Genomic DNA, 12,829 nt, shown 5'->3' with positions numbered 1-12,829 from the left:
TATGAGAATGTGAGAATGAATCTGAACCATTGGATTTTAAAATAAATGGTCGATATTATGTGTGAATCTTTTTTTTCTCTCTCCTACATCATTTATTTTAATAATGGAGGAGCGAAAAAAGATTCACACATAATCTCGACCATTTATTTTAAAATCCAATGGTTCAGATTCATTCTCACATTCTCATATAAAAAAGACATTCTCATATGATATATATATATATATATATATATATATATATATATATATATATATATATATATATATATATATATATATATATATATATATATATATATATATATATATATATATATATATATATATATATATAGTTATGATTTTCACAAATTATACTATTTAATTATTAAAGTTCCACTCTCTTTTTCTTCTATTTTTCTCAATTTTATTATTAACATGATTTAATTATATAAATAGTGAAATTCCATTTTAGTCACTCACAAAAACTGTAGAGGTCAGATTAGTCCCTGAGAAAAAAAAGTCCCTATTAAATCCTTTACAAAATTTAACTGAGTCATGTTAGTCCCTCAACTAACATTTTTTTAAAATCAGTTTTTTTCTTACTTTTGAACTGTGACTGGACTTTTAATAAAGACTCATTTTAGTTCCTCACAAAAAAGGAAGAGTCCAAATTAGTCCTTAAGAAAAAAAAGTCTATATTTAATCCCTTACAAAATATAATCAAGCCATGTTAGTCCCTCTTTTAATATTTTTTTTCAAATCATTTTTTTTAAAATTGTGATTGAAATCCTATTTTACGACTGTTGAATTGAAATTATTTATGAAGGGATTGTAGATAAATCATCGCGATACCACGACATTCTTTTCTTTGTTTGGTTTATTATCAGAGTTATGAGTGAGTGACTATGATTTTTGTTATTATGTATTCTTGTGTATTAGGTGTCGTTATTGTTTTAGTTGTTAATGATTTTTTAGGAAGGTTTAGTTTTGTTACCAAGGTGATTTAGGATAACTTCGTGCTCTTGTAAATAATACTTGTGGCGAAAATAATACACATGGTATATTGGAAAAAAATTGGTTTATACCATATCACTTAGGTTTTGATGATAACAAAGTATTTAATGAACAATTAGGTACACTAACATATGTTCAAGTGTGCACGGTCATTCGTCAAAGAATTTACTGGACTCTGACTTTGATAGGAACATATGAAGAGAAGCTTGAGACTCAGATTATGAAAGATCAGAATATGATGACTCAAATTCTGAATGATAATGTTTTAATGTCTCACATCTAGCGAACCCACTTCTTGTGGAAACTTAGACTCTGAAGCCCATGTGCGAAGGAACTCAACCTCCAACCCATAATCAATTTCTGAAAGCATGTCTATTTTGTCAAGTCCAGTCATAGCTTAGAAATACGAAAAAAAATTGTTTGAAAAAAATATTAAAAGAGGGACTAACATGACTCAGTTAAATTTTGTAAGGGATTAAATAGAGACTTTTTTTCTCAGGGACTAATTTGGACTCTCCCTTTTTTGTGAGGGACTAAAATGGATCTTCACTGTTAATCCAGTCACAGTTTAAAAGTAAAAAAAAATCGGTTTAAAAAAAATATTAGTAGAAGGACTAACATAACTCGATTAAATTTTGTATGGGATTTAATAGAAACTTTTTTTTTAAAGACTAATATGACCTTTACAAATTTTGTGAGGGACTAAAATGGGACTTCACTCTTATATATATATATATATATATATATATATATATATATATATATATATATATATATATATATATATATATATATATATATATATATTTTTTGAAACAAAGTAGTGCAATTATTGAAAATTCGTTCGTGTATATGTTATTCAAAGAACCGCACGTTCATATTTTCATATATTTTCATTTCCCTTTTTAGATTCTTGTAATTGATCATTGGAAGCTAACAAGGAAGCTAGGTAACTATTTTTTTAATGTAATATTTTTTGAATAAAACGAATTTCAAAGTTAGGTTCAAACCTTCCCACGAGATCCACCAATTAATTGTTTGCATCTTCACCAGCAAAATCAGACAACTAAGTAGTATTTTATAACACAAATTAAAAAGTTAATTAAAAACCAATAGACAAAAAATTAAATCTTTGGGGTTGGGGTTCTCTTGTTATAAATGTTTTTGGTAGAGGAAGCAACTTGTTAAGATTTTTCAGAGCAGAAATAAACATATAATATGTAGCATGGCCAGCTAATATTTGTTATCTTCTAGTTAGAATAGTTAGACGAATTATTATTTCAATATATTCTTGATGTTGGCATGTCTCTAGGGTTTATCAATTCTATATAGTTTATATATTTGCATTTGACATGCCAAATTTTTTTTGCATTTTTTTTCTAATAATTGTCTTTAATATATAAAAGTTAATGGAGTTTGACTATAAAGTTGGGCTTGGGAGCTTTCGATCAAATATATTAAAATGGTTTTTCTGATTTTAATAAATATAATGCAATTATGTATGAGCTCAGAGACAAATATATTTTCTTAATAAATTATGATTGACACAATTATACATGTGTGCTTATCTATGATCCTTATTTTTTTTATAAGAAGGATGAATTTTATCTAATAGACAAAATATTAATTGGGCATCTATATTAAATATTACAAAACTTCTTTTTAAAAGATACCTCCATTTCTTACGAGTTCTATTAAAATGACACCGACACTACTCTAGATTAAAAATACGCAGATCTTATCAGAAGTTTATTAAAATGACATTGACAGTTTCTTTTAATTTTTAGTGACAGACAAAAAATCAAAAGTATAGATAACATTTATCAATGATTTTGAGTCTCATCAAAATTTTAGTTAAATGTGTATTTAGGGGAAGTTAGTGACTGGTAAAAAAACCCTCTTCTCTACCTCAAATCGATATGAATTTGTTGTATGGATGATTTGGTACCTTATTTTTATATTTGGTTTAGTGTACCCTAGTACTCTAAGTTAATACAATGTTGCTAATCCAAAAAAATGTATATTTTAAAACAAAAGAGGGTGTTAGTGTCATTTTAACAAACATCTGAGTGTATTTTTTTTAAAATTATAAGAAACTTGCATTACTACAAATAATATATTTTATAACAAAATTTTCATTTCATCCAACAAAAAATTAAGGTGTATATCATAAAATAATTTTAAATTGCAGTCGCGGTCATTGCGGTTGTAACTATTGTAGTTGTTGCAATGGAAATTACGATTGTTATGGCGTGATTTTTTATTTATCAACATAAAATATTATATTTTAGATTTCATATATCTTCTATTTTCTTTCTAAATTTTGATATATATCTTATTAACAATTGACTATTATTTTGAATATCACTAATCCTATTAACAAATATCTTAAATTTATGATATAAATAAAAAAATAGGGATGACATGCAGACCCAAACTCGCGGAGTCCAACCGCACCTGAACCAGAGTCAACGGATGAAAACCCGAATTAATTGAGTTTGGGTTCGGGTTCAAGTGCCACCCGATATTTCGAGTGCGGATTTAGATAGTGTGAAACCCGCGCCCGAAATGCAAAATCACACCCGCTTATATATATATATATATATATATATATATATATATATATATATATATATATATATATATTGTAAGAAAATTGTAGGAAAAATATATTTTATTTATTTTGCAGCGGGTTTGGATTTGGGTGAAAAAACCCGAACTCAACGGGTGTGGGCGTGTGTGTTATTTTATCACCTGAATAGCCTTTGGATTCGGGTTCGGGTTCTGATGGTGATTTCGGGTGCGGGTTTGGATAGTGTGGAACCCGCACCCGACCCGTTGCCATGGCTAAAAAAGAAGGTAGACCAAATAACTTTTGCGAGCATTGCATAATCTATTACAGCCTAAGGCGGTCTGATGTGTCCTGATGCAGTCGGTGCAATGTTACGGTGCAGTTGTTGCAGTGTTATGATACGATAATTTGCAATTACACCGCAATTGCGGCTTGATGCGACCACTACTGCAACCGCAATATTGCGGCTACATCACGTGACTCGGTCCTCAATTTAAAACCATGCGACGTCACATTTATATATTTTAAAAAAGTACCATATATTCTCTTGGTTTGGTTGAAAACCGAAGAATAAAATATTTAAAAAATAGTCTTTGAATCTCAGCAAAACTTTTTCTTGTACGCTTGTTCTTTTAGATTACATGGTTTTTTGTTTCATCAAATTTTATACTACTATTTTGTATTTTCTTAAAAAAAAAAAACTTATCATTAAACATTATACATAAACCTACTTGGAACACCACATGCAAGTTATTAAATTCGATTGTCATATAGCTTTTTATTTATTTAATGATTCCAGTGCCAATTAAAACACCACATGCATATGTTTCCTCCTCACTCTATATATACAAACCTGCGTTGCATAGGTACCAGTACGTACCCAGTACCCGTACGTACTGGTACGGGGTACGTCATTTTTAGAAAAACTAAGGTACGGGTACGTTAGCATAATGCTTTAAAAATACAATTATAAAAATAACTAAACAGTTATATTATTTAAATATCAATAAAATAATAAAATTAAAAAATAGTTTGCTTAAATAAATCACACTTAAAAGTATTAATAAATCATAAAATTATGGTTGAATATCAATATTTTCTTCTCCAATAAATGCAGCTTCTAGTTCAGGTTCATCGAGAGAAAGAGTAGCAACTTCAAGAATACCAGCTCCATCAAATAGATCCAATTCATCTCCACCTATATCCCACATTGTTACTCCTTCATTATAAATCTTACTCTTTCTTGAAAGAAGACGAAGATTTGTAGGAACAAAAACTAAAAAAATTTGGGTACGTGTACCAAATGTGTACCGGTTGGTGTACCAAAGCAAAAAAAAAATAAAAAAAATTTGGTACGGCTTCGGTGCGTACCGTACGAGTACCGTACGCGTACCGGTACCCGGTACGTACCCGGTACCGGTACTTTACCTAAAACGGAGTACCCGTGCTTCACAGATACAAACTTTCAAAACAACAGCATTTGCATCACACTATAGAATAATTCCATCAAAGAAAAAAATTCAGAAGACTTAAACGAGTCAGATAAGTCAAAACCATGGCTTATTGGTCTGCGGAAAATGCCAAAAAAGCCTTTCTCAGCACTTTAAAAATGGTCAGTATATTATCATTATTTTCTTGTCACAACTTTTCAATTAATATATATTATCTTGTAAAAGTTTCCTTTCTGCTAAAAAATCTGATTTTTGATTATATTTGAATAGGGTCAAAAGGCAAAAGAACCATCTGTTGTTGTTGTTGAATATATATCCGCACTAGCAGCTGGAAACAATGCACAATTAATGGTTCTTGCTTGTACTGCTGCAGCAGATTCAACAACACTTGCACTGATTGCTGCTGCTAATCAAACTAATGGTAACGTAGTTTGCATTGTTCCCATGAAGATGTAGCTGCATCCAAAAATATCCTAGGAGTAGCTTCTAATCAAGTTCAGTTCATGACTGGAAAAGAAGCACGAGAATTATCGTTATTAAACCAAGCTGATTTTGTGGTAATTGATTGTAACCTCGTGAACTATGAAGAGATTGTTGAATTAGTGCAAATTTGTGGTGGTAATAAGAAAAAGGGTGTAGTTGTTGTTTTGTTGGTTATAATGTATTAAGTTGTAAAGGGTGGTGGAAATCTAATGGATCAAAAACTAAATTGCTTCCTATAGGAGAAGGATTGTTGGTTACAAGATTTAGAGGAAATGCTATTGGCCCATAATTTGAATATAGAATGAGCAAGAGTGCTCGAAGCCAGTGGATTGTGAAGGTTGATAGATATACAGGCGTAGAACATGTGTTTAGAGTTAGACTTCCACAAGGAAAATTTATATAAGCTCAATCAAAATGCATTGTTCGAAACTTTGAATATAAATGATTCAATATTGATTTGACACAACAAATTGACAACATCATGATAGCAGAGAATTTAAATTTGCAATTAGGTCTTCATTTATTTTGTAGGTAGAAGATATATAAACAGCAAGGAGTTAGTCCTATTTCAAATGTATAAAGCAAATTGTAGAGACATATATTACCAAATTTGTTTGTTCATGTTTTGGATATGTTGTAAATGGGAAGAGATTGATGTACGAAGATATACTAAAAATTTCTTTTTGATATCAATATGGAAAGATGTACTAAAATCCTTAAAAGTATTATTATTTTTATTGGATCACGAGCATGTTTTAAAAAACGGTCGCGACCATTAATATTGCCGCGACAAAACAGTTTTGGCAGAAGCCGATACCGTTATCACCATTTCTTATATTAAAGAACAAATTGCCATTTATTTACACTGCGGCAACTACAATACATTTGTACCGATTGAAATCGCAAAAATTTTTACGCGACTATCATGACTGTATTTTAAAACCTTGATCACGAGTATAGCAAAGAGATTGAAAAGTTATAAAATTTACTATCACGAGTATAGCAAAGAGATTGAAAAGTTATAAAATTTACTACTTTAGTTAGGCCTTTCATATCTCACAGCTTGAATCCATGTGAAAGAAAGACAGCATCCAGCAGCAAGGTACAGGATACATTATGGAAAATGTTACCTGTTCCAACATGGGACACGTGGTTTTGTCTCTGGTTTTGTCCCTGCAGTTACAGTAACATGATAATTGCATAAAAAGTAGTCTTATAGAATATACAAGAGTATTCTAGTATTGAGTAATGTGTTATCTCAATATGCTAGTATTAATATGTACATAGAGTATTATAGAAGCATATACAAGGGTAATGTAGAAGCATGTATCTAGGCTAATGTGAGTTCATGTATCCGATGATTAATGATTTCTAGAGAGTTTTATTATTCATTATAAATGAGAGTCCTCCACCATTTAATATATAAACAAAAATAAGAAAAAAATATCAAAGAAGTCTTTTTAGTCTCCTCTAGAATACCACCTATAGAGTGGTACAAGACAAGACTAGGCCAGGCTAGTCCACCAAAACTATCACTTATCTATCTATCTATTATCTATTCATTACTAATCAAATGACCAAACTATCAAAATTATCCTTTCTTCAAAAAAAAAAATTGAACTACAAAAAGGATATTTTAGTAACTAACAAATTAACACTACAACTTTTATACTTTTCAATAACTATTTGACACTTGTCACCTTTCTCCATTCCAAATGAACCTATATACGTTTTTGTTTTTACACTTTTTCTCTCTCTCATTTTGAATCAGTTTTCTCTCGTCTCTCTCTTTCTCTCCTTCTCTCTTATCTCTTCTCTCCCCTCAAACCCTAAAAATATCTGAACAAAATCCTTGAAATCTCTATAATTCTTTCTCTGTGTTACTTCATTACTTTTGCATTTGATAAGAAGACGTCGTCGCATAAACATGAAGGTGATAACCGCATACTTGCTCGTCGTTCTCGGAGGCAACAACACCCCTCCGCCAAAACCATAAAGGACATCCTTGGTTCTGGTACGTGCCACCGTCAATTGTTTTTGTTTTTTCAAGAATATTTTGTTAAATATGTTCATAATAGTCATTCAATTCAACTGATTTTTAATGACTTTTGGAGTTCTATAAATGAGTTTGTTTAGATTTTTATGCAGGAAAACACAATCTTCAATTAGGGTTTCTTGATTTGAAGCTGAAAATGTGAATTTTTTTATGTGCAGTTGGAGCAAAAAACCTAGACCGCGTGAAAGCTCTTAGAGTAAATGTTGGAACTGAACCTGATGCAGATCTTGGTCCGGTATTATCACCAAACAGGTTATATGGTGAGATCTGGAAATCAAAATCAGATCTTGGATATATGGTTTAAGTTGACATATTTTTTGTTTTTCAGGTAATAATGATATCTAAATCAAAATTGGAACTTTTTCTATAAAAAAATATTCATGGTTTGGCTGCAACTGGCCTGATTTTATTGTTGGTTTGGGTATGTAGTTTGTGTGAGGGCAAATGTGTGTTTTCATGATGTCAAAACATTGTGAACTTGACACAATTGATGTGGAAACAAAGGAATCAAATGGATGCATTAAAGAAGAGTGTTTTTGTCAAATTTCAGTCAATAGGTCGACACATATATGCCATAGGTCGACCTATCTGGTGACTTAAGGAAAATTCTGTGTATGAGCAGAATGCGTCGATGCATTGATAGCTCAGGTCGACGCATGGCATTTTGAGGAAATCTCGGGTATGCGCACGCCGACCCTTCAGGTCGACGCATGTGTCATGCTTGGTCCAAAAACAAGTGCAGAACTTCAACAGGTTGACCTATGCAGTGGGGCAGGTCGACCTATCGCTACTTTTACTGGTTTTTTTGCTGTGTTTAATTGGCTAATGCAAGGGGTGTGGTATATATATCAAATTGGTCATTCTCAAGCAAATTAACAAGAAACATGAAAGATATAATCAAGCATCCTCTCATCTTCAACCTTTCGCTTATTGATCGAAAATCACACATAATTATCTTTTTCGATCGAAGTAAGGAACATGCGTTGATAAGGTTCGACGGTAGACATGGATCTTGTTCGAGTGAAGATTGTTGAGGGTGTTTCTTGTATAAAACCTTAGGGTTTTTCCTTCTACATCAAAGGTTTGATTTGAAGGTTTTTGACGATCGCTTCGCTTTAGGAATCAATTTAGCCGAGCATAAGGAATTGAGGGATTGTAGATTCACTCATCAAATTTTCTACAACCAGAGGATTGAAAAGGAAGGATCAGGGTCTTGATCGGTGAAGATCATTGACATTGACTTGTTTCTACTTGAATCAAGGGGAGGAAAGAATTGTATTCAATTTTACTGCATGTGTGTAGTTGGTGATTGGTAAATTCTATCCTTGTTAAACATTTTGCAATCAAATAAAACTTTCCTAATTTCATTTGAAATTAGGGGAAGACGTACTCCTACGAGGACGATAGAGGAACGGCCTTAACAAATCTCGTGTTCTTTATCGTTCTTACGTTTATCTTTTCAATATTCGTTTTTGTTAAAAATCCATTGTTGAGCAAAAATTGAAGTTTGTGAAGATCGATCACCAAGTGTTCGATAAAATTACTTATTCAATTTTTGGTCAAATTTTGGTAAAACGGTTCATTGTGAGTAATACTCTTAAGTGTGTATTCGAATTAATTGATAAATTCGTTAAAACATAATTCATATTTCGCCGTTTTTCATCAAATTTGGTTAGCGCACATATCCGGTCCTCGATAACTCGATCGTTCAAAGACGATAAAGTTGATCCCGGGAAGTCACGTTTCAAAAGCTAGAATTTTCTTAAGTCGAAAAAAGGTGGTCTATTCACTCCCTCTAGACCATCCCTATCGTCTAACAGTTTGATGTTGATAGCCAACACTGGCTTTGCCAAGGTATATGGTTTCATTGTTTCCTTATCTTATTTTTCTGCTTGTCTGCTTTTCCACTATTTATAAAGATTTGACTTTTCTGTTTTGGCTGGAAGAATAAATGATGCAAAAAAAGTTATACGTGAGATTAGGGGAGTATCTGAACCCGAGGGTGCAATTGAAGAGTTTAAATATGTCCGCAAGAATGATGGCAATGATTTGGACAAAAGATGGTCAGATATCTTGGAGCAGCCACTTTCTAGAGGTTGTATCAAGAGGTTGTATCAAGGTGCTTTTGTTAGCGACGAATGAAAAATGTTTATTATGGTTACCCTTTTATTGTGTATTTTGCTATTTTGTAAAATTGATGTACCTGCTGATATTTATGTTTAATTTGATACTGATTTAGCATTGGAGTCTAAACCTTTTTATTTTATTTTATTTATTAATTTATTAAAAAAGAAGTATATAGATTGATAAGTTTTAGTTTTTTGCTTTCAGCATATTCTATGGAAGAGGCGGAGGCATTATGTGATCGATTATGAATATTTAATTTGTAAATGGTAGCTTGCAGTGCATTGGAAATCTAAAAGAGGTACATTCCACTATTTTTCAAATGGTAGCTTGCGTTATTGATTCTACGATGCCGACATTAGAGTGACATATAAGTATGAATATGTATTATTAACCTTTGCAACAAATTCAATGCTATTGCTATATTGAAATCTAAATAATCAGCTATACAACAATGATGGAGGCAATGTAACTCAATTCTTGATACCAAATTCTTCTGACTTTTACTACAGGTTGTAGTCGTTTTCTGCAGCTGGAATTTTTGCGGCTTACAACTTTCCTTCGAGTGTTAGTTTCTCGGATAACGAAAGTTCTATGTATTTACCTGTTAAACATATTTATTTAGCAGGTTTAGTTGAAACTTCCCATTTCCTGCATTTATAGTAGTGTGCTTCTTAGTAATTATTTGAATTGTATTTTTGTTAACACTTGAGTAACAATATTATGGCTTACTGGCTTTATAAGTTTTTCCAATAATCTTTATTTAATCGAGTTTTCCCCGGCTCCCAGGTATCAGCTCTGCTCATCCGAAGTTCAACTACATTTGAATCCAATTGTTCGCCGGCTTCTCTGGTTTCTGCAGTTAGGTGAGATCACTTTATTTGTGTTCGTCCGCTATCTGGATTGAAGTCGAGTGCAGAGGCGTTGTAGTTTTCGTCGAGTGCTCATCTCTTTGGTTTTGGTCGCGGGAATTTAATCCTCGAATGTGTTGTCAAGAGGTTCTCACTCATATAAATGTTTTTATTTAATATTTTTCGGTTACAAAATCAATTCACAATAGATTTGATTCACAAATGGTTTGTGTTGCTATTTCTAATCTATTTACGATTCATAAGAATACAAGTACACAAGTTGGGAATTTTGTAAAATTAAAAAATTTATATTTAAAATATATAATTTATTTCACCACGGTTGGTTCTTTCAATCGTGGTGATATGTAGCACTCTATCTAGTTTATTATTACGTCCGATAGACTTTGGTTGTAAGTAGCCTACTTACAACCACACCTAACTTTACTATGTGCCATCAACTGTGGTTATATCTCTTTTTCATTGTTGTTATATGTAACACCCCGAATTTAATTAAATTGGATAATTAAATTATTGAAGGATTTAAATATTTGATTTAGTCGAATTTGGATTGTCGGTGTTATTTAAAGGCGTATTTGGAATTATAAAAATCGAAGTCGGATAGTCAGAAAATAATATTAAGAATAATATTATTTATAAGTCGGAATTATTATATTGAAGGAATTATTATTATAAGTGATATAATTGATTATTTGAGTTATATCTCTTATTGGGCTTAAATTGATTTTGGAGGATATTAAATAAAGAGAGGATTTAAACACTAAGCCCAATTGGTTTTATATTAGGGTTTTAGAGATTTTGGAAAGAGAGAGTTGTCATAATGAAGAAACAAGAATAGAGGAGAAAGAGGCAAGACTATGGAGAAGAAGAAGAAGCTTGAAGATTTTCATCCATGGTGTCAAGTAAAGATGCAATTAGAGACCCATTGAGTTGCTTCCATTGATAAGGTAAGGGTGGGGTTCTTTTCCTATAATGGGGTTCATGAACAATTGTAGGTGGGGAATTGGGTGTGTAGATTTATTGCATTATTGTGTTGTTTGTTGCTGTTCATATAAGATTATAATTAGGGAATAATGTTGCTGCTACTGTGCAATTCACACGAGAACCAAACTATTTTTTTAAATACGTTAAAGACATTGCATATTTGTGTGGTGGAGGGTGGCTGACCGAGAGACACACCCTAGAAAACATGTTATGACTCTGTTTCATTGCCGTTTTTGGACGTTTCATTGGGTGCCTTGCTGTTCTTTTGTTTTCTTTTTTTGACTGTTCCATGTTCATATATTTTTAAGTAGACACACATATGCATAATGGTATTAAGCTAAGGGAATAAATCATATTTATAATATGTTACATAAGCTAAGGTAATTAATTAGAAATAGTATAATTAGAAATAGTAGGACAGTTATAATAAAATACAAGATAGTCCCGTTTGATCGAAATAGTCGAATTAAGCGGTATAATTAGTTGTCCGGAATTTGATAAAAATTTACATGGTAGTTAAGTTAAATTAGTAGATTAACGTGGTGACGTTATTTTGTTGAAATTGTGATATTTTACAAATCGACCGAAATTGGATTTTAATTTAAATATTTTATTTATAAATAAATATTGGTTTTGTGATAGAAATTGACACACATTTTAGGAATAGAATATAATGGAATTGGAATTAATATTATTTGTAATAATTTTAGGAGTTTTGAAATTAGAGATAAATAATTAGATTAATAAGCTAATTTAAATTATTTTAATTTGAATAGAGTTGTTAGAGTTGCTAATAGAGTTGTCAATAGAGTTATTAAATTTGTCAATAGAGTTGTTAGAGTTGTTTTGAATTACTAAGAGTCATACTTTTGTTTGTTTTGAGTAATTTTGACATGTTTAGAGTTGTCAGTGTATAGTGTCGGTGTTTTCTTTTTCATTGAAACTTTAACAATTCATATCTTTTGAACCGTAACTCCGTTTGAGTCTCCGTTCGAGGCGTTAGAAAGCTAGCGCGATATACTTTTTAATAAAAATGGTCTTGAGCAATAGAATGCTAGAAAATTGGAAATGGAGTAGAAATTGAAGTGAATTAAATTAATAGAGTGTGATTATTAATTGGTTGATTAAATTAATAGTTGAATTAATTGCAATGAGTTTAATTGATTGGAATATACTTGAAGTTGGATCAATTATTCGGTTTGTCGGTAAATTACGGCATTTTGAGGATTCGTCTGTAATTGTGTTTTGGCTTGAATATGTATGTTGAGAAATATACATTATTATGTCAATGATG

The 12,829-nt window shown here is 31.3% G+C and overlaps 1 pseudogene; it reads left to right on the top strand.

Annotated features, from left to right (window-relative positions):
• Positions 1 to 5,123: 5,123 nt before the first annotated feature.
• LOC131621961 (uncharacterized) lies at positions 5,124 to 5,905 on the top strand (annotated as a pseudogene).
• The last annotated feature ends 6,924 nt before the right edge of the window (positions 5,906 to 12,829 follow it).

This window comes from Vicia villosa, unplaced genomic scaffold (genome assembly GCF_029867415.1).
Source record: "Vicia villosa cultivar HV-30 ecotype Madison, WI unplaced genomic scaffold, Vvil1.0 ctg.000015F_1_1_6_unsc, whole genome shotgun sequence".
In the NCBI taxonomy this organism is placed as follows: Eukaryota; Viridiplantae; Streptophyta; class Magnoliopsida; order Fabales; family Fabaceae; genus Vicia; species Vicia villosa.
The sequence above is the reverse complement of the archived record's forward strand: the minus strand, read 5'-3'. Positions and strand labels throughout refer to the sequence as shown.